At 41.0% G+C, this 20967-nt stretch overlaps 1 protein-coding gene and 1 long non-coding RNA gene across 2 annotated transcripts in view; one reads left to right on the top strand and one right to left on the bottom strand.

Moving 5' to 3' along the window:
* Positions 1-20967, bottom strand: part of SESN1 (sestrin 1) — a 236210-nt gene that overhangs the window by 209632 nt on the left and 5611 nt on the right. The gene's annotated exons all lie outside the window — the stretch shown is intronic.
* LOC149470311 (uncharacterized) lies at positions 8469-15241 on the top strand. Its single transcript, XR_016309179.1, has 3 exons — positions 8469-8597; positions 9855-10049; positions 13110-15241. It is a non-coding gene; the product is annotated as an uncharacterized LOC149470311 (long non-coding RNA).

Below are 20967 nucleotides of genomic sequence, written 5' to 3'. Positions count from 1 at the left end.
TGAAGGGGGTAAAACCTTCCGCAGCTTAAAGCGGAGTTCCACCCAAAAGGGGAAGTTCCGCTTTAATGCTTTGTCCCCCACTCCCCATTAAGGATTGGCACCTTTGGGGAGAGGGGGAAAAATTTGGGTACCCGCTCCCATTTCCGCTGTGATCGCCTAGACGATCGAAGTGGAAGTTGTCCTCCGTCCCTCCCCGTAGTCTTCTGGGACATGTGACAGGTACCAGAAGACTACAGGACCATTCACAAAGTGTTCTGCTAACAAGACTTTAGCTAATGGGAGAAGAAGGAAGAAGCTCATCAAAGTCTTGCTACTCCTTCACTGTCCAATCTCACAGGTGTGGCGTAGGGAGCTGAACAAGCTGTGTTGCTCTTACTGCAGTAGGGAAAGGTCACAGTACTAACCTGACTCTGCAGTCTGGCTAGGCTGTTTATATCTAGGCTGTATACATCCCATACGGGCAAGCAGATATACTGACAGATCTGCAGGAGACCTGCATGGCACCAGTGATCTGCTGCTCACTGGTGCAATGGTTTACAGGTTCCTGCAAACAAAAAAAGTAAATGCACATTTTTTTTTTACCTGCAAAAAAAATGTGCATTTATTATTTTTTTCTAAAAGGTGAACTAATCGTTTAAAATCTGTAACTGCTGAAAATAAAATACATTTTACTCTTGAAATTTATCTAAACCCAAGAAAAAAATGTAATGAATTGCAGTTTACCACTCCTTAGATGCAGTGGCTGCATTAATTTTTGTTTAAGCTCTTTTCATTTATTTCACTTAGTGATCCTTCCAGCAACACATTTACTTTCCTAAACTGTTTTTTGCCGAGTTGGGCTACATAACACCTCCCCATTTCCTTATCTCCATAACATGGTGGGAGGTGTTCTGCAGCCTACAAAGAGAACAGAGTGGGGCTGAAAACACTGACTGCAATACAGTCCAGGAGAAGCTCAGTACACAGGAATTTCCAAGCTCACTGGATTTCTGTTAGGATGAGCAAGCATTTTTTTGCATTTATTGAACAGATATAACAAAACACTTTCAATGGTATATTTACCAGACCAAATGGTAGAAAATAAAAGTTCACTATTAGGGACTGCATACACTTTAGTTTTTATTTAAACCGTGATGTATAAACCAGCATGTGTTATAAGTTTATAACAAAATACTGAAAGAGATGAATGAGACTTGTAAGAAAATATCATGGAAGCCCAGCTTAAAAATAACTAGCCAGGCATGTTTGGTTAAAAAATCCTGCTCTAGCTGCAGAATCCTCTCCTCTTATGGGGTCCCCTACAGAAAATATGCTATGCCACTTGTTCTCTTTTGCGCTGAATGGTGGCAAGTGTCACTGAACCCACCTTCCTGTGTTCCAAGGCTGTCACAGACATACTGCTGAGAGGTACGTCACCATGTAGGTCTGGTCTCACAGTAGAGTACCACAGGGTGCATAAATGACATGATAACCCACTGTGCCACTGTTTAGTTTTGAGCCAACCACTACCACAAGAAGAAGAGGAAGAAGATCTAAGGATGCTCAGTGATCAACCAGAAGACTGCTCTACCTAAGGTATGGTATAAGGGGTATTCTTTAAATATATCCATAAAGGGAGGGGGAGTATTTATTTTGTAACTGAAGGACTGCTTTTCACTCTTTTCACACAGAGGCCTAACTTGACAAACTTTAGCACGTCAGACCAAGTTATATAAAAACAAGACTGGAATGTATTCTTGAAAATCACAGAATCGTGTTATATTGCTACCAGCTCTGCTATTTGACCACTAAACACTGGCAGCAATTACAATGTATATTATTTTATTTGTATGAAATCTGGAAGCCTGGCACACTTTTTTCAGCTACATGATCCTAACTTATTGCTCTTGACAGGTTTTCAAACACATCACTCCACACAGAGCAATTAGCCTTGGCTAAAACAAAATGCTTGACAGACTTTATCTGTGACTTCTCAGATCAGTTGTTTTTCTCCATCTTACCACAATGCGGTGATAATGCTTCGGCCTCCACAAGGCTGTTTTCATAACACAGTGACATGTGGTCTTGTTGAGAGCTCGCCCACATACTTTGCAGTTGCACAAGACTAATGTCATCATGTAAATTCACATGTCTAGAGAATGAGGAGTAAGTATTATAGGTCATAAGTATCACATATCCATATACCTTTATAAATGCTACTGTTTGCTTCAGCTGCTCAAAGGGTAAGTCAATCAAGCATGTTAAAAATACATAGCATGATATGTTGAAACAAGACCCCTTGTAATGTTTGCACTTCCAAATGTTTTCTGTAACATCAAATGTGAACTTTATAATCCCCATTTCTGTAAGACTAAGGGCTCATGTACACTGCAGCTGATAAACTCACGTTTAGGAACTGTTCAGCGTTTTTTTCAGCAACCCCTGAACTCACCCCAATGTTTTCCTATGTGTCCATGTACACTATGTCGTTTACAGGCAGTTGAGTTTACAGTTGTTTTTTGAACGCAGAAAACTTGCGTTCAGCAGCAGATTTTATCAGCGTTTCAAACGCAAAATGCTTATAAACACGGCTAACTACATTTATAAATAAAATGGTTTACCCTGATGAAGTCACGAGGCACATGACGCAACGCGTCGGTATACTATTTCCGTTGACGCACTTCTGGGCGCAGAGGCCATATTGCTACACCCAGCCCACGCAGTACACCCATAGGATGTGGCGATAAGCGTTTTCTGGTTGGAGCATATGTGAGTTTAACATTGACTGTTTATCACATTTATTCATTAAAAAACAATATTGCACTATGGAGGAACTGTTTTTTGTGTCTCACTAACATGATCCTGAGAGGAGAAGGAGGAGAGTAAACGGTATTGCAGTACCATTCCCTTTAAGGAGTAAGGTGTAAGGAGTTGCTGAAAAAAGGAGCATATGTGATATCTGTTTTTCTCTGTGATGAGGAATTATCCTTAAGGATCTGGTTTTGGGTGATCCTAAAAGTGTGTTGGCCCCTAGGGTCAAATTGTGGAGGTGAGCAGGCATTTCTGCTGGTTTGAAGATTTTGACACTTGAAGTGCACTGGTGATCTTCACTCAACACTCGCATGATTGTTTTTTTGCTGTTTGAAGATCACTTATATACTTTGGACTACACAATATTTTGTTTGGGGATATTAGGCATCGCCTAATACTTATTTTTTTATGTATTTTTATTAAGGCACTATATTTCATTGTTTATTTAGAACTATTAACACCAATATTCATTTTCCCTTTTTATAAGGGACTACGTTTTGCATAATCACCATTTATTACCCATTTATGGGCAGAAGGGGGATATTTATATTTATGTTTATTTGTATTTTTGTTGATGTATCACGGTCAATTACCACAAGTATTCATTGTGGTTACCACCAGATTGCACTTTATTGATCCATAGAGATCAGAGCACAGTGTGTTCATATATGATTTTTATCACTTTAAATATTTATTATTATTCATATATATATATATATATATATATATATATATATATTTTTATAGGCACTGTTTAGTATTAGTTTAATTTAGCGCTTCACTAAGTTTAAATTTATAACTACATTTATAGGTGTTTGCAAAATTTTTTTAACTCTTCCATTGCCAGATGCTGTCCAGAGCCTTTTTTCATCATGAAAAATGCATGCAAAGCGTTTTCCTGGTACTCAAATGGACCTGGTACACCATACTTTGAGATTCTGCATGAAAAAATATGTTAGACACTGCTGCAATAATTTCTGCACAGAAATGAGCTGGAACACATCCAAACACCACAAAAAAAAAGACAGCTAATTTCAACATATACTGCTCTCTCTGCTTCTTCTCTCTGTATTTCTCTCAAAATGTCTGAAATAGTTAATTTTTTTACTGTTTTTCAGTGCATTCTGGGCATTTTGGAAGGTCTCCTGAGGTTATCTTAAAAAAAAATGCTTCTAAACACAAACGCTCATAAACGCGGTATTCAAACGCGGCTAAACAGACATTTTTTAACCTACGTTTTCCAGCAGTCAGTTTCCATCATTTAGAATTGTCCCATGTACATGGGGCCTAAGTCACTGGCCTCACTGCTGCAATTTGTGTGCAATTTCAGCGTGATTTCAGGTACGATATTTGAAGACTTTATTGCTACTTGTAAAGATTTTCACCGATTTCTTGTAATTTGAAGTGCGATTTCCATTATATTCTATGCATGTGAAATTGCAACAAACTGCAGAAAAAGTAATGCAAGAACTACTTTAGAAATCTCACTGCAGCAAATCGCACATGTTAAGACACTGGCATTCACATTCATTAAATGCAATTTCAATTCCTAAGTCGCACCTGAAATCGTGTGACTGGGCACTAAACATACATATAATCAGTCATGAGTCAGTTACAGCTCTATAACCACCTTTTACACTTAAAAAAAAAAAAAAAAACAATCTTGTGAGTTTCTTAGACACACTATAGCAAAAAATTTGTTACACAATCACACACTGTATAAACACACAAAGAAGTGAACTGGCTGCCAGCATTAGTTCAGTAAATTCCCCCCTGTAATTTTTGCAAAGCAAATGCCTAAAGAATTGCAAACATCACACAATGTAGAAACATCTAGGTTCACATTATTGCGACATGCGCTGTTTATGTAGGCAGCTTATTCATTTCAACGGGCTACCCTACCCACAGAAACACAGGAAAAGAAGTCCCAACTTTTTTTTAAAATAGCGCCACACAATGCAAGGTGCTGTGGCAATACGCAGTTTGATATGCGCAAAAAAGTGCAATGGTTGCCGATTAATGGGAGTGTCTAAATACAAAAGAAAGACTGCGCCTGTGACTAAACAGGATGAAGCTGCTCACCTAATGCTTTGGTAACTAAAACATATATGCATATATACAAAGTATAGGCAGTGCTAAATCCCACCTAAAAATAATTTAAATTATATAAAAATTGCATGAAAAAACTTAAAAGTGAATATATAGCTCAATATAGGGTTGATGTGAACCCCCAATGAGAATCCCTATAAAGTGCAATTATCATCAATTCAGCAACAATCAAAATTAAATCAATTATATATCAGAATTCTGTTCACTCAGTGCAGGGATGGTGTGAACCCCCAATAGAAAATCACATAAAAATTTAAAAGAACAGTAATCCTACAAAAATAAAAGATATTTTTTAATCAAAAATCATCAAAACGTAAATCCAATGTGAAATACTGTATATCCGGAACACAGTCCCAAATTAACCTCAGTGCCAAAAAGGAGTATGCGTGTAGTGATGGTGAGATTCCTTCACTTGTGCAGCGTACCAATGAAACTGCCACCACACCACAGTGCCCAATAAAAAATTGAGCACTTACCTAGACAACATGACCCCCAGAGTGGTAATGATCAGCACGCATACAGGCTCGCGATGGCTCAGCTTGTCATCCATATTGCAGATAAAATCCTGCTCCAGATGTATATTTAGTAAATGAAAGCAGAAAACACAGTGTGCCCGCACATAGTGTAAAACCATTTACCAATCTTTACTAAGAACTGTGAATGCCTTCACATGTACAGAAGTTCAAAGCACTTCGCATAAACCACCGCCGGCATTAAGCATACATTGGAACTCCGGAAAGCACATGAAGACATCACTGTGTTAGGTTCTGCCCCTACGCATTTCGACACATACTGACATCTTTAGGAGACCGATTGATAGGTTGCCATTAAGAATTAATGGCACCCCTTTCTGTCTGCTAAAGTGCAGTACATTTCTCCGCGGGTTGGAGATGCGCGCATTCCCCACTCACAAATATGTGAACCTACATCAGCCTATACAACAAACTTACTCTTAAATAGCACTGGCCACGTAAGTGCAAACCATTCAGTTTGGTCTAGACAATGAATGATCATAGGCTACTGCAAAATACCAAGCAAATGCCTAGGCTTTTTTGAAAAGTTATACCACATTTTTCACTCCATAAGATGCACTTTTTTTCCCCAAAAAAATTAAGGGGAAATGTCTGTGCATCTTATGGAGCAAATATGGAGTGGCTAGCCCGGTATTCCCCCCGTCGCCACTGCCGTGTTAGAATACCGGGCCGGCTGCTCAGCTCTGGTCATCTCCTGTACCGCGTCCGCAGTCTCTGGTCATCTCCTGTACCGCGTCCGCAGTCTCTGGTCATCTCCTGTACCGCGTCCGCAGTCTCTGGTCATCTCCTGTACCGCGTCCGCAGTCTCTGGTCATCTCCTGTACCGCGTCCGCAGTCTCTGGTCATCTCCTGTACCGCGTCCGCAGTCTCTGGTCATCTCCTGTACCGCGTCCGCAGTCTCTGGTCATCTCCTGTACAGCGTCCGCAGTCTCTGGTCATCTCCTGTACCTCGTCCGCAGTCTCTGGTCATCTCCTGTACCTCGTCCGCAGTCTCTGGTCATCTCCTGTACCTCGTCCGCAGTCTCTGGTCATCTCCTGTACCTCGTCCGCAGTCTCTGGTCATCTCCTGTACCTCGTCCGCAGTCTCTGGTCATCTCCTGTACCTCGTCCGCAGTCTCTGGTCATCTCCTGTACCTCGTCCGCAGTCTCTGGTCATCTCCTGTACCTCGTCCGCAGTCTCTGGTCATCTCCTGTACCTCGTCCGCAGTCTCTGGTCATCTCCTGTACCATGTCCGCTGTCTCTGGTCATCTCCTGTACCATGTCCGCTGTCTCTGGTCATCTCCTGTACTATCTCCACAGTCTCTGGTCATCTCCTGTAGTACATCCGCAGTAATTTGATTAATTATCCATCACATTAAATTTGCTCTATCTCCTCCATGAATTACAATCATGGATGTAACATGCTCCATTTTGGGCAGACAAAAAAATCCTATCTATATTTCATTAAAAAAATCTGAATCAAAAAGCTAATTATCAAATTGTAAAGTGACAAATGTATTTTTAAATTAATGTGTTACTAAACCCAGGACCCTGCATTCACTATACCTTGTCTCCCACAGTGCACACAACATGGAGATGCAATTATTTTAGTAAATATAAACTGCTAAATACATTTTCTCATTAGCAGTTAGAGCAGTCTTGTGACTTCTATCAGTGTCCAGCAGAGCACTGGTTAAAGCTTGTAGGAGAAGTTTTAATTCTCCTGTAGGAGGATGCAGGACCCCTGACCTCTGTCTGGAGAGTGCTGATCACATGCATTCTCCCAAGAAAAAAAACTCTTTAGAAATACACACAAAACTGAGCATGTGCAGCTTGCCCCCTAGCCGCTAATCTATCAATCTATCAAGACATAATCAGAGAAGATAGGATCAAACATCCTTTTTACACAATGTGGAGGATTAACCTCTTAGGTTCCACAGTGAGTATAACAAATATGCTTTACTTCATATAACAAACTGATTTTAATGTTGTGGGTTTAGTAATACTTTAATTTTTCATTTTTTAGAGACTTCTTTTTAATACTATAAAACATATAAACTGCCCATTTCATGACCCAAAGTGAATCTGTACATATTCATAGGTATCAGGTATCTTTTTGTAATATTTGTGCCTTTGTCATCTGTAAAACAGTCAAAAATCCAAAAGCATCTAGATTATTAAGCAATATATATGTGGATTCAGAACTAGCTCAGATGCTCGGGCATAATCTGTAGTTTATGAAATGTTAGTGGCTTTGGCTAGTCACAGTTTCAGATGAATCCAAACCACGGGAATAGTCTGAGGTTTGCCATGAAAGCATATTTGTTTGAAGACAACAATTTTTAGTATGCGTTTTTCTTATTTTTCTAGGAACAGTTTGGATTGTATTGCTGTCACAGCTGTAAACAACCCTCTTCTCCTGTAACATAAAATTTGACTGTGAAATGCAGAACATTCTGTATCATTTAAATAGAGCAAAAAAAAAGAAATCTGTCCTTATAGCTGTTTATGTGATTCTGTCTTACACTGGTACACACATCCCATGTAACAAGAAGCAGCTGGATTTTTCCATGAGGTTCACCTTCAAGGAATGGAAACAGTTACAGACACTACTAGACACAAGGACTAAAAATAAGAGAATCCAGTACACATCGCAGCAACTGTGATTCAGGGAGTACTCCTAGGCCAATACTGGGAATGTTATGCATGCTATTAAATTACAGTACCTCAACAACCAATTGTACATTAATACACAGGAAGGATTGCAACATCAAGAAATGTACTTAGAGTGGTTGTAGAGGTAGAAGGTTTTCTTTACTTTAATGTGTTCTCTTCATTAGTGTAAAAAAAACTTCTGTGTGCAGCTTCCCACCCCCCTTATGCTTACCTGAGCCCAATCTTGCTTCACCGCTGTACCTGAGAGCAGTGGCTCTCTCCGCAATCTCTCTCTTCACTGGACATAAAGGCAGCAGCGGGAGCAATTAACTCCCTCTGCTGTCAATCATAGCAATTGAGCAGAGAGCAGGGGGTTGAACCATGCTATGTGTGTCAATGGTCAGGATAGAGCCCACACGAGTGCTCCCCATAGTAAGTGGCTTGGCAGTGGGGAGGAGCCAGGAGTGTCAGCGGGGGACCCCAGAAGATGGGGATCGGGCTGCTCTGTGCAAAACCACTGCACACAGCAGGTAAATATGACATGTTTGTTATTTTTAAAAAAGACAAACATTTATAATCACTTAATAAATGCATTTCATTTGTAATGGCTCACATAAGTGAAGCAACATAAGGAAAAACTAAGCCTGTAATGAAATTACAATTGTCTAAAAATAGTTTTTCTGTTTGTAATTAAAAACTAAGCCTGTAATGAAACCACAATTCTCTAAAAATACTTGCACTGTTTCCCATTAGGAACTTGGTAATTATTTGCCAGGCAAACCTATGGCTTGCATAGCATTTTTCTTTTTTAATTAAAATATCTAGAGATTAGAGTTGAGGCTATAAACCATTACATTCAGTAGGCATGATGCAGAAAGCAATGAAACAAGGCTTTCTTTGCAGCCTTTTAGGCAAACTTGGGAAGAGTACAAATGTGGTGACACATGTGGTGACTGCTTTCTGCAGAAGCTATACTAGAATTAATATCCAGATCAGATGTTCTGACTTATGGACGAAGGAAATACTAATGCCAGAGATGCCCAGGCAACTAGTATTTTTAAACAGGTGAACATGGCAGCCTACAGTTTTTCTCGGCCCTTGCTACACCACTTGAACCTTCCAAATTGTCTATCACTATGACTGGTAGCCTCAATGACCAATAGGTAGGTGCTGAAAAATGTAACAACATAGCGATATACTGAAGCACAAGATATAACACTGCCTCCTTTCTGAAAGAACATTTATGAACTTTTCAAACCAACCAGTCCATCTCAGGACTAAACACATGCATCTACAGTAGATGCAAGTACTGTGGCGAACTGAGATGGAAGTGAGAGCGGGTACCTGTCAAAACCAGGTACCTGCTCCCCCCCGCTAAAAGCTGCCGAATGTGGCTTTGGAGGGAGGGAGGACACAGAAAAGTGGAGCTTCCAACTTCGGGTGGAACTCTGGTTTAAAGCTGAACTCTGGGAAAAACAAACCCCTTCCATGCATTGGGGCTCCCTTCACTGCAAGGGTTAAAACAGAATTAAACTGTGCTATATATTTTTAAATGGTACGCAGGAGGCCCCAGCATAGCACAGTATGGCAGGCCTACCTGTAATTTCCCTGACAAGCAGGGAGAAATGTCTATGACAGAGGAGACAGTTAGTCTCTTCTGTCATAAAAAACCTACCTCAGCATCAGTGTTTTTTCACATTGTTTACTTTAATTCCACATTAAATGCTGGTTTATGTCTAGAGTACCAGAAAAAGCACTTTTACTTACCTGATTCTCCTCTCCTGCAGGCTTCCTTCATGCTCCTAGATCGGTCACCACAGCACCTTCCGCTCTGTTAGTAAGAGGTCCTCTGACATCTTCCAGTACATTGTAGGGTCCATAGCCATGAATTGGGCGCGAGGACACCAAGGTATAGTCCACTGAAAGAACGAAGGGGAGAAAAGGAGAGCCACTGGCTGTTGAGGAACCAAGGAATCGGATAAGTAAAGTGCTTTTTCTAGTACCCTAGACTTAAACGACCACTCAACCCTTTCAGTGTGGGGGCAGCTCCACTGCAAGGGAGGATTTTTCCTTTCTCCAGAGGTTTTAATGAGCACCCTAATGCTGTTGAACTCATTATATGCTAGCATGCAAAACGTCACTAGGCTCTCTTAGACTGGATTCACACCTTGCCCTGTGTTCTAGAACACGTTAGTAAGTTAGTATGAGTTAGTGCTGCTATTATCAATAGGTCCTTTAATATGTGTTGCTGCATTATAAACAGACATGAAAGTTTCTGGCCATGCACTTTACAGAGGTGTGAACTAGCACCATTTAGTACAATGGCTAACCTGTGTACATACATTAACCAGAGTTAAAATGCACAGGTGTGAACAAGCTTGTATGGGCCATACTAAAGAGTCCAGCATATAGTCTATATTTCTCAGGGAAACACAAGTTTGTATACTCGTGGACACTTACCTGTGAAATGAACATACATGTGCCCAGCATTATGGGGTATTTTTTTAAAGCAGGAATTGTGACATTTGCCAAACATTCCATGCAGGTGAATCGTCCCGTGCATGTGTTTTAAATAACAGTGATTGGTTTAACTGTAGTGAATGTCATGTTTCCTGTTTTATAAGTATATTGGAGTGATGCAAGCACTGGAAAACTACATTTCAGACAGATTTACTGTCTTTTTAAAAGACATTTTTATACTGTTCCCCTATAGCAGTGTTAAACAATAACTGAACTTTTTGTATTAAAAAGCTATATATGAATATATGGGGTACATATGAACCCCACCCCCTTAGCAATTACCAATATTGTTCGGTGCATGGATAAAATATTTCAGTAACCTTTTCCTCCCCTACCAGTGTGCTGCAGAAGCCACTAGAGGGAGCTACATGCCCACACATTAACAGTATATAAATGTTTACATTTTGAATCCAAGTTCAGCTCCAAACATTATTATTATACAGGATCTATATAGCGCCGACAGTTTGCTCAGCGCTTTACAATATAACGGGAGACAATACAGCAACAATACAGTTCAATACAAGAAGGATGGGAGGGTCCTGCTCCTTGGAGCTTACATTCTTTTTATTTATAATTATTACATTTCTTCAAGAGAATGCGATTATATTGATTTCAGATTTTGGTAACAGAAAAGGTTTGCAGTTGAAATGTCTCCACAATTCTTCATCTTGGGATAGAGTGACAGAGGATAAGACAAACTACAAGGGCTCATTCACACAGGTGTACTGATCTGTATGCACATGTGAAAAGGCTGTCTTTATCCATATTATTATTATTATACAGGATTTATATAGCGCCAATATAAAGGGAGACAATACAGCAACAATACAGCTCCGTACAAGAGGGTTAGGAGGGCCCTGCTCCTTGGAGCTTACAATCTAATAGGGAGATATTGGACAGGTGTTCTATACAGTCGATGCAGGCAGTCTGTTGAAATCAATGACAGGCAGCCAGCTGCACGGATCTCCATGCACATCCTGGAGTGCATATCTGTTCAGGCCTGATACAAATATCAGGATGTAGTCTGCCTGCGCTGTGATTCATGCATTGTACCCGTATGAATGTACACTCCAGGTTGTGCATGGAGATCTGTGCAGGTGGCTGCCTGTCATTAATTTCAACAGACTGCCTGCATCGACTGTACAGAACACCTGTGCATCCCACATAGGTGAAGACGGCCAAAGGGGCTTAATACAGTTACTTTTATTCAGATTTTAAATCTTTAAAATATACATTAGGAAAACCCAATTTGCTAAAACCCTATATAATCTATTCGATATTTTAAAATCTGCAGCTTTCAACACATTAATATCTAGTGATTCTGCCATGAAGACCCTTGTTAAGGCACCTCCTGGTATAAGGGTAACAATGCTCTGTTCATTTCTCCCATTTGTGCTCCGGCTCTTCTATGTTGCTACATTGGCTTCTAAACCAGACTACAAGTGGCCATTTCAAGACATATTAAAGCGGACTTCCACCTAAAAAACAAAAAAATAAAAGTCAGCAGCTACAAAAACTGTAGCTGATGACTTAAAATACAGCCACTTACCTGTCCCTCGGTCCTGCAGTGTCTTCACCACCACTAGTTTTACCAGCCGTCTTTTCTCCCTGGCGCTGACATCTTTAGTGTGGGCACCCGGCTGTGATAGCTTGTGGCTTCACAGCTGGGTGCCCACTGCGCATATGCGAGAAGTGCTAAGCTTTGTGAATGGCCCCGTAGTCTTCTGCGACCTGTCACGCGTCCCAGAAAACTACGGGGAGGGGGGGGCAACTTCCGCTTCCGATCACCTAGGCGATTGCAGCCAAAGTGGGAGCGGGTACCTGTTAAATTCCCCCCCTGCATAGGTGCCAATCCTTAATGGGGAGCGGGGAACTAAGGCTTAATACGGAATTTCCCCTTTTCGGGTGGAGCTCCACTTTAAGCATGGTTCACTGCTGTAACAATTAGGAAATCAACCTGAGAAATGCAGCCATTTCTGGACTGTATGAATGTAGGCAGAAAGTGGCCTGCAAGAGATCAGCAGCACTGAGATAAAAAAAGATGAAAACAGGTATTTAAAAAGACAACCGTTTTTATTTTTTTTAGTTTGCCTTACATCTACTTAAAAAAAAATAATAAAATTGTCACTGCAACCCCCAGGCAGAACAATTCACTTTCTGCATGCATTTGTGAAGAAAAATATAAATAAATTAATGTGAAATAAGGAAAAATACTCTTTTTTGTACTCACTATAAAATCCTTTTCTCTGCATTCTCAGAGGACACAGACCTGATTTAGATCATCCCATTCATGGTACAGTGCCACCTACAGGAATAGGACTCTATATACAATTGAAAAAAAAAAAGCAGCCCAGGGAACAGCCTGGCTGGCTGCCAAAAGACACATGCTCTAGAATAAGCTCAGTTAAATGGCACATCAATGCAAGGCCAAAGGGTAGGTGCTGTGTCTTCAAATAAACACAAAGAAAAAGATTTTATGGTGACAACAAAAAAAATCCTATTTTCTCATTCATTCATTGCAGGACCCAACTCTGCTTCTGATCATCACCTACTGGGCTGTCCCAAAGAAGTAACACAACAACAGGACGAGTAAAAATAGAACTGAAAACCAGATCAACCGTCTTGAAGAAAAATTATACAGGCCTGTCAAACTGCTGCCGGCAAAACTTAATTGCCAAAACTGGCACTCACTAATGCTGCCTTGTAAAACTTGGGAAACATATGAACGGATGACCAAGCGACTGTCTTACAAACCTGAGAAGCCGATGCTTGATGGCGGGAAGCCCAGGATGTATTTATTGCTTTTATAGAATGTGCTACAACCAGAAAATGTAGTTCTTGGTGCTTGATAGCACACACTTGGATAATAGCTTGCTGGATCAAGAGTGTAATAGTAGCAGTCAACATAGCAAGGCCCTCACATGATCCCTTCACAAAACCAGGATGTGGCATTCAAATATACTGTCCTTTAAATTTGCATAACAACTGCGTTGAAGTGGGTTCTGGTGCGTAAAAATTGCAGATGTGCAGTTGGCATCATACCTCACTTCATGTCAGCATATCTCACTGCATGGCAACTCTGCTGCATTGCAAATAAAGTGACTTGTGACATTTCAATAAAGTTAAAAAATGTAAAAACAAAAAACAAAAACAGTGCCTTGCTTTGGACAACACCACTGCTACACTACGGACACCAGACCGCAAGCTAGAACTGCCTGTTTTAGCAGCAGGCTGGTATGTGCAGGCACTTAATGATGGGAAAAATTAATTTGAAACAAAAGCATGTTCAAAGCATCAGGGATGATTTCAAGAATTTCTGTGATTAAAGTAGTAATAACCCCAAAGTAAACATGTATTATATTGCAGCTTAACAATTCTTAGATGTGATGGCTGCATTAGTTTTTATTTTTACTTGTTGTCTAGCTCAGTGTTTCTCAACCTTTTTTCAGTCAAGACACCCTTTAAAATTCTGCACAAATCTTAAGACACCCCAATATAAAATGTAAAAAACCTATTCTTAACAAACAAAGAACACCCAATAATAGAGGGGATTTATTCTTTCAAAGCAAATACACCTTTGCACACTGGTACAGACTAGTATTCCAGGGTGTCTCTCTCATTTTCTCTCCCTTAATCTGCTAATGTGACCCCAGTGCTGACAGAAAGGGGCAGGGGAGGGCCAAACAAGGATGATGTGCATGCACCCAATGTCCTCCTTATCACCTGATGATGTCATTGGTTGTTATGATGCTGGCAGCTAGAAGGTTATAGAAGTGCACAATGAAATCTTGTGGCTTTGTGTACTAAAAGACAGGATTGATCCACCTGCTGGCCTGTATGCAATTTTTGGGCATTTTGCCAAGGCACCCCCCTGAAGAAACCTGAAGGCACCCCTGAAGAAGTCTGCAGACACCCCAGGGTGCCTGGACACTGTGGTTGAGAAAGGCTGCTTTAACGTTATAAAGAATCTTGAGGCACCCTTTAAAATAATGGACAGTCTCAAGGCACCCCATTCTAAAATATAAAAAACTATTCTAATAGTTTTACCTAATGCAGCAACACCCACATATGTAGGGCACCCAACATTAGAGGGGATTTATTTGTCTAAAGCAAATACACTTTTGCACACTGATACCAAATAGTATTCCTCTGTTTTTCTCCCTCAGTTTCTTTCTATCACTCAGCTAATTTGACCCCATTACTGGAAGAGAGGGGCATGGGAGGGTCAAACAAGGATTCTGTGCAGAGGACCAACATCCTCCATATCAACTGATGATGTCATTGGTTGTTAGGATGCCAGCGGCTAGAAGGTTGTGATGGTGCACAATGAGAACCTGTGGTTCTGTGTAACTTAAAGGCAGTCTTGATTCACCTGATGTCTCGTATGCAATTTTTAGGCATTTTGCCAAAGCACCCCTGAAGAAACTTCAAAGCCTAGCACCTTGCCTGAGCACCCTGGTTGAAAAAGGCTGATCTAGCCAATAAGTCTGTTTTTTTCAACAGAACAAGCTCTCCTGAAAATGTATCAGTTAAGAGTATTGAAACAAACCATTTACCACTGACAGGTGATTACAAAGATCAGCTTTTATGTAAAACCTTTATCCCAAAAAGGAAAAAACTGTTTGCTGTTACTGCTTATAAAGCATTTGCTTGAGTTTGGCTTCAATTTATTAGTGCACCTAAATCTGCTAGTCCATCTAACACTCTCCTCCCCTCAGACTTAAGCAGACCATACATGGGAAAATCGAAAACATTGTTTGTTCTGTAATCCGATGGCGCCACCAATGATTTAGAAAATCGGTAGTTTTTCACGAATTTTCCAGCATGCCGTTAAATGAAATGGGGAGGAACCACGAAAATCAGCCAGTGCCATTGCCCCACTAACAAAGCGAAAATCAGCCACTTATTCTTAGGTCCGATTTTCAAACAAAAAATTGTTTGGAAATCGACAAATTGTTCGGGATTGTACAAATGTCTAAATAGTGGCACGCTTGAATAAAAATTGTCCACGTATAAGTGGTACCCCATATGGAAAAAGGATGACACCAAGTCCCAAACATTCTTGCCACTGCTCCCCATGTAGTCTGGGCATCCGTGGGGCTCCACGTGACTATCTTTTCCCTCGTAAATCCAAAACTTATATGTATAGCCTGTTGCCCTCTCACAGGTCTTATACATCTTGACCCCATATCTGGTACGCTTGCAGGGGAGAAATTGTTTGAATGCAAGGTGGCCAGAAAAATTAATGAGGGACTCATCAATGCAGATTTTTTTGCTCCTCCAAATGTTTGGTTAAGGTGATTTACGAGGGGCTGAATTTTGTGGAGTCGGTCAAATTCAGGGTCACCCTGAGGACGACAGAGTGTGTTGTAGTTGAAATGCATAAAACCCATTATACTCTCACATCTATGCCTGGCCATGGGCATATGATGAATCGGGTCTGTGGACCAATACAACCGCAATTCATTTTTTTAGTAATGCCCATGTTGAGGGTTAGGCCCAAAAAAACTTTAAATTCGGAAACCGTAATGGGTTTCCATGCAAATGGTCTGGCAAGGTTTGAATTTGGGTTGGCGGCGATAAACTCTGTGCATATAAATTGCTTTGATCCACCATCAACGCATACAGATCTTCCGTGAAAAACAGCTCCAAAAAAATCAAGGGGAGTAGTTAAATTTGCTGTTTCCACCTGAATTCCGAATTGGGCAGTAAATGGGGGAAGTACGGGTGCTGCAGAATTTGTGGGCTACCAATCGGGATTTACAAGCACATCCGGAAGGATACTAGGGGGTCTACAGGCCTGTGTGCGAATTCTTGGTGGCTGTGGGACACTACTTGTGCTCACCACCGCACCAGCTTGTACTGCACTTATGGGACTCGCCACGTCACCAAGTGATACTGCAGTGCTGGTATGTGAAAGACCAGGATGTACTAGGCCGCTGGTGCTCACCAGTTCACCAAAAGGTAGATCGGCATTAGTACTGGCACTCTGCTGCATATGAGAGTCATCATGCGTTTGGAACATCTCAGCAAACTAAGAATGTGCTCAGGTATGCCTGACTTTAGCAGGGACCTCTTCATCGTCTGAGCTATCTGTCAGGGACTGCTTGAACTACAAAAAAATTTACCGGCAAGTGCTAATAGAGATCAGGCCTGATTCTGCGAACACTGCGCTTTTGTGTGCAATGTATCAAGTGACAGTGATCTACTGACACTACACTTGCTGGGGGAGAAAGGGGGGGGTAAGCGTAGGGGCTAAACGCAGGTGCTGGCAGGTGCCAGGGCTGATCCCACTAACACATTTTTGGGGACACTAGACTAATGTGAACGCTGGTATAGTGCTGATCTGATCAAAGATATTGATCCGTTCAGACACTATACTAGCAATGGAGGTTTATTGAGTATGTGAGCGTGTTCCTGGCAATCAAGGGGTTAAATGTGATTACTGGTGTACTGAGGGGCAATATGACGCTATCTGGGAAGGGCGCAAAAACCGCGGGAATGAGATTAACGTAGCAGCAAGCAGCAGTATTTCTACTATAGGGCGGTGCGGAAGCGGTTCAACGTGTTCAGTAAAAAAAAATTTAAAAATCAAATTTCGTCATAATTTTAGGCCAAAATGTATTCTGCGACACTGTACTAATGACACTGAACAGGAAGGGGTTAACATTTGGGGTCGATCAAAGGGTTAACTGTGTGCTGGGAGTGTTTTACTAGGGGGCAGGGGGGTGCCCCCCACCCGGAAATGCAAAATCACCTATATACACGCTCAGATCTCACTGCAAAAAATTTTAAGTTGCTTCTTCAAGTACCAACTGCTGCAAACAAAACAAAGCCTTGGAAGACCTCTAGGCTTTGTCTTACGGCATGGCAAAACTAAAGCCACAGTGCAAGGTAAGATATGCAAATATACCAATGTATGGAATTTCTGGATCACCCATTTTTTTCTGGACTTTGACACACAATTATGGAACCATGATTTTCAGAGGCACTGTCCTCCTTCCCAAATGCTATCCTTCTGGGTTGGCAGAGCGCACCTATGGGACTCTCTTTTCTTCTTTTCTCTCCCTTTTACCCCAATACATTTCTTTAATGTTTTCTTGTCATTTTGTAAGCTTTTGCTGTTAAACATGACTATTGTTTAGTCTAGTACCATCATAGTGAATCTCCCTAATGGGGGCAAAGACAGCAGTAAAATATTACAGGTGTTCTAATCCTTCCCCACTCTCTCAAAAGGAAAAAAAAGGAAGCTTTCATTTATTTACACTTTAAGGCTTAGAAACCATTGGATTGCAAGACTGATAACTTATTTAGTGCCCCCAGTTGGCAAAACACCAAACAACTACATATCAGACAAGAGTGCTAACAAGATAAGACCAGAGAAACAACCAAGCAGGAAAAAGGAGCACTGCTACCCCTGCCTTCATGGTTGGTCCTACCCCAAGGCATACAGGGGTTGATTTACTTAAACTGGAGAGTGCAAAATCTGGTGCAGCTGTGCATGGTAACCAATCAGCTTCTAATGCAGGCCATAGATGGGGAGAAAAACGGCCGATTTTTCGTCCGAAAATAAAACCGGCCGATTATCTTATCGTTAGTGGACGATTTTGTCGGCCGTTTTTCGTGTATTTTGGACTTTCAGATTATCGGTGATGTTGGAAAATTTTCGAAAAACGCCCGACTTTATCCTCATTGATGGTCAAAAACGAACGATCGTTTTCCGAAAAAGGATCACAAAGGCCACAAAATGACATCATTTCCCGTTATAGGTTACTCATTAATCAGCCGATTTTCGTAATAATTGGTGGTCAGGTAAGTTTTTTAGACCGACCGATAGTTCGTTAATCGGCCGAAAATCTGCCGTTTTTCTCCCCATCTATGGCCTGCATTACTTCAGCTTGTTTAATCAAGCTTTGATAGGAAGAAAATTTGACTCTGGTGTCTATGCAGATCTGCACCAGATTTTGCACTCTCTAGTTTTAGTAAATCAACCACATTGTGTTCTTGTGGAACCCACCTGTGCCACTCAGCAGTGACACCCACCTGTGCCACTCAGCAGTGACACCCATCAGTGCTAGCTCATCAGTGCCACCTATTAATGCCGCCTATCCGTGCCACCTCATCAGTGCCCATCTGTGCTGCCTATCAGTGCACCCTCATCAACGCACATCAGTGAAGGAGAAATATTACCTGTTTGCAAAATTTTATAATAGATTTAAAAAAAACTTTATTTAAAAAAAGTTTTTGGTCTTTTTTTGTTTATAGCGCAAAAAATAAAACACCCAGCGGTGATTGAATACCACCAAAAGAAAGCTTTATTTGTGTGAAACAAATTATAACAATTTCATATGGGTACAGTGTTGCATGACCGCGCAATTGTCATTCAACGTGCGACAGCACTGAAAGCTGAAAATTGGCCTGGGTAGGAAGGGGATATAAGTGCCCAGTAGGCAAGTGGTTAAAAAAAATGCTGACAGGCTGGGTTTTTATGACATACAAGACATTAGTGGTCTCTTCTGTCATAAATGCTTCTACCTGCCAGTCAGTACAAATGTACACTGAGCCAAGCATGCACAGCCAGAGTACATTTACGGCACCAGTATGTGCCTTGATGAAGTGACTTCTGTGCACACGTGCGGGAGTGATGTCATCATAGCCTGGCCACTCAAGTGGCCAAACAGAGCAAACCCGAAAAGGAGACTAGGAGAAGATGGAAGTGCCCGGGACCAGCTGGAATGCTGATAGTGCAGCACTGAAAGGCTTCTTTGACAGGTAAGTCTGCCATAATGTGCTAATATGCATACTAGCACACCAGGGCACAAATCACCTGGGGACCCATTAAAAATGTAGCAGAGTTTAATTCTACTTTAAGCATATTGTGAAATATTTTTCACAATGTAAACTCATTTAATTTTGGATGCCCTTGAACAATGATGCTTTGAGGCTTCTGTCATTCTGATGACAGACAACTGTCAAAGCAGTATGTTAAAAATAAAACATGATAAAAAAAAGTGTAAAACAACAAAAACGGTCTGATCTCCTGAAATTAAAAAGGAAGAGCAGGGCCTGGCACCAAAAGGGAAAAAGCAAACTCAAAGTAAGCTATACTTATCTTAATGACACCAGTTCACCCCCTATATATATAGAATAGAGCAGTTTTTACATTTCTGCTATCATACTACTGATTTAGCAGTAACTTGGCCATTTCTTAAGATAACAATGTATTACGTACTGTATATTGTTTTATTTTTCTTTTTTTGGTTTGAAGTGGTTAATGGTCATTTCAAATTTGAAAATATGTGGAACACAATACAACATAGCAGGCTCCAAATATGGATGGATACAGCCCTACTGCAAGGGAGGAGTTTTAGTTTTATTGAAGATGGACTTTAAAGTGGTATGTCAAAAATGTAATATATTGCAGCTTATCAATCATTAGATGGGGTGGCTATGTTAGTTTTCCTTATTTAGGCTTTTTTTTTTACTCTGCTTTCACTTGGTGATCTGGCCAAGGAACACAGTTCCCATGTTAGGGCGGCACTGATTGAACGGGGAAAATCCAACAGGGTCACAGTTGGGCTGGTATTTTTCTGGATTACAATCTTCAGCCTTTTGATTGGCCAGGCTGAGAGGACATCACTCATCTCAGCAAATGCCAAAATTACAGAGAGGAAGGTAAGAAACTTGAATGTCTCTTGCACTAAAACCATATCTATCTATTTGCATTTTTTAAGTTCCACATTAAGGGTCCCAGTTTCAGAAGGAATTCTTGATGGATGGGAAATCTAAATTCAGTTCAACTGCGGTAAAAGCAACAATCCACAAAGCAACCAGGTAAAAACCAGGGCTGTTTGTATCTCACGGTGAAGGACCATATGTCAGAAGCTTGCATCAGCTGAGACCCGAACATCCATCTGCTAAAACTAAGGCTAGGCTAACACTTGTGTGACCTGTGTTCTGCAGGCAGGGCAGCCTATTCATTTCAATGAAAAGAAGTCCTGGAACCTATTTTTTTAAATTGCACCGCATGGAATTCAAAGGTGTTTCAAACAGGCATTTTGCTGACATGTGGGGAGCCACTAATTAACTACACCACTGCACATATGCTAAATAGCATCGCATTTGGTTGGCATTGCACACAATTTTGCAAGAGTTCCCGACCCACACCTCTGTGATCTTAGTGCTACAGAACCTGTGAACAGAAGACCAGATGACAACCTTGCAAACTGGGAAACAAATGCATGATGCTCCAGAAGCACGTACTCACCTAACAGTGCAGGTGGAACCTTATCCTTAAAGAGGTTGTAAACCTCAGACATGAAATATGAACAAAGAATATCCCTCTATAGTGTGCACTTGTCTCAGTCCATAGCACTAAGT

The sequence above is a fragment of the Staurois parvus genome, unplaced genomic scaffold (genome assembly GCF_062004578.1).
Source record: "Staurois parvus isolate SC_StPar_1 unplaced genomic scaffold, SC_StPar_1.0 ptg000048l, whole genome shotgun sequence".
In the NCBI taxonomy this organism is placed as follows: Eukaryota; Metazoa; Chordata; class Amphibia; order Anura; family Ranidae; genus Staurois; species Staurois parvus.
The sequence above is the reverse complement of the archived record's forward strand: the minus strand, read 5'-3'. Positions and strand labels throughout refer to the sequence as shown.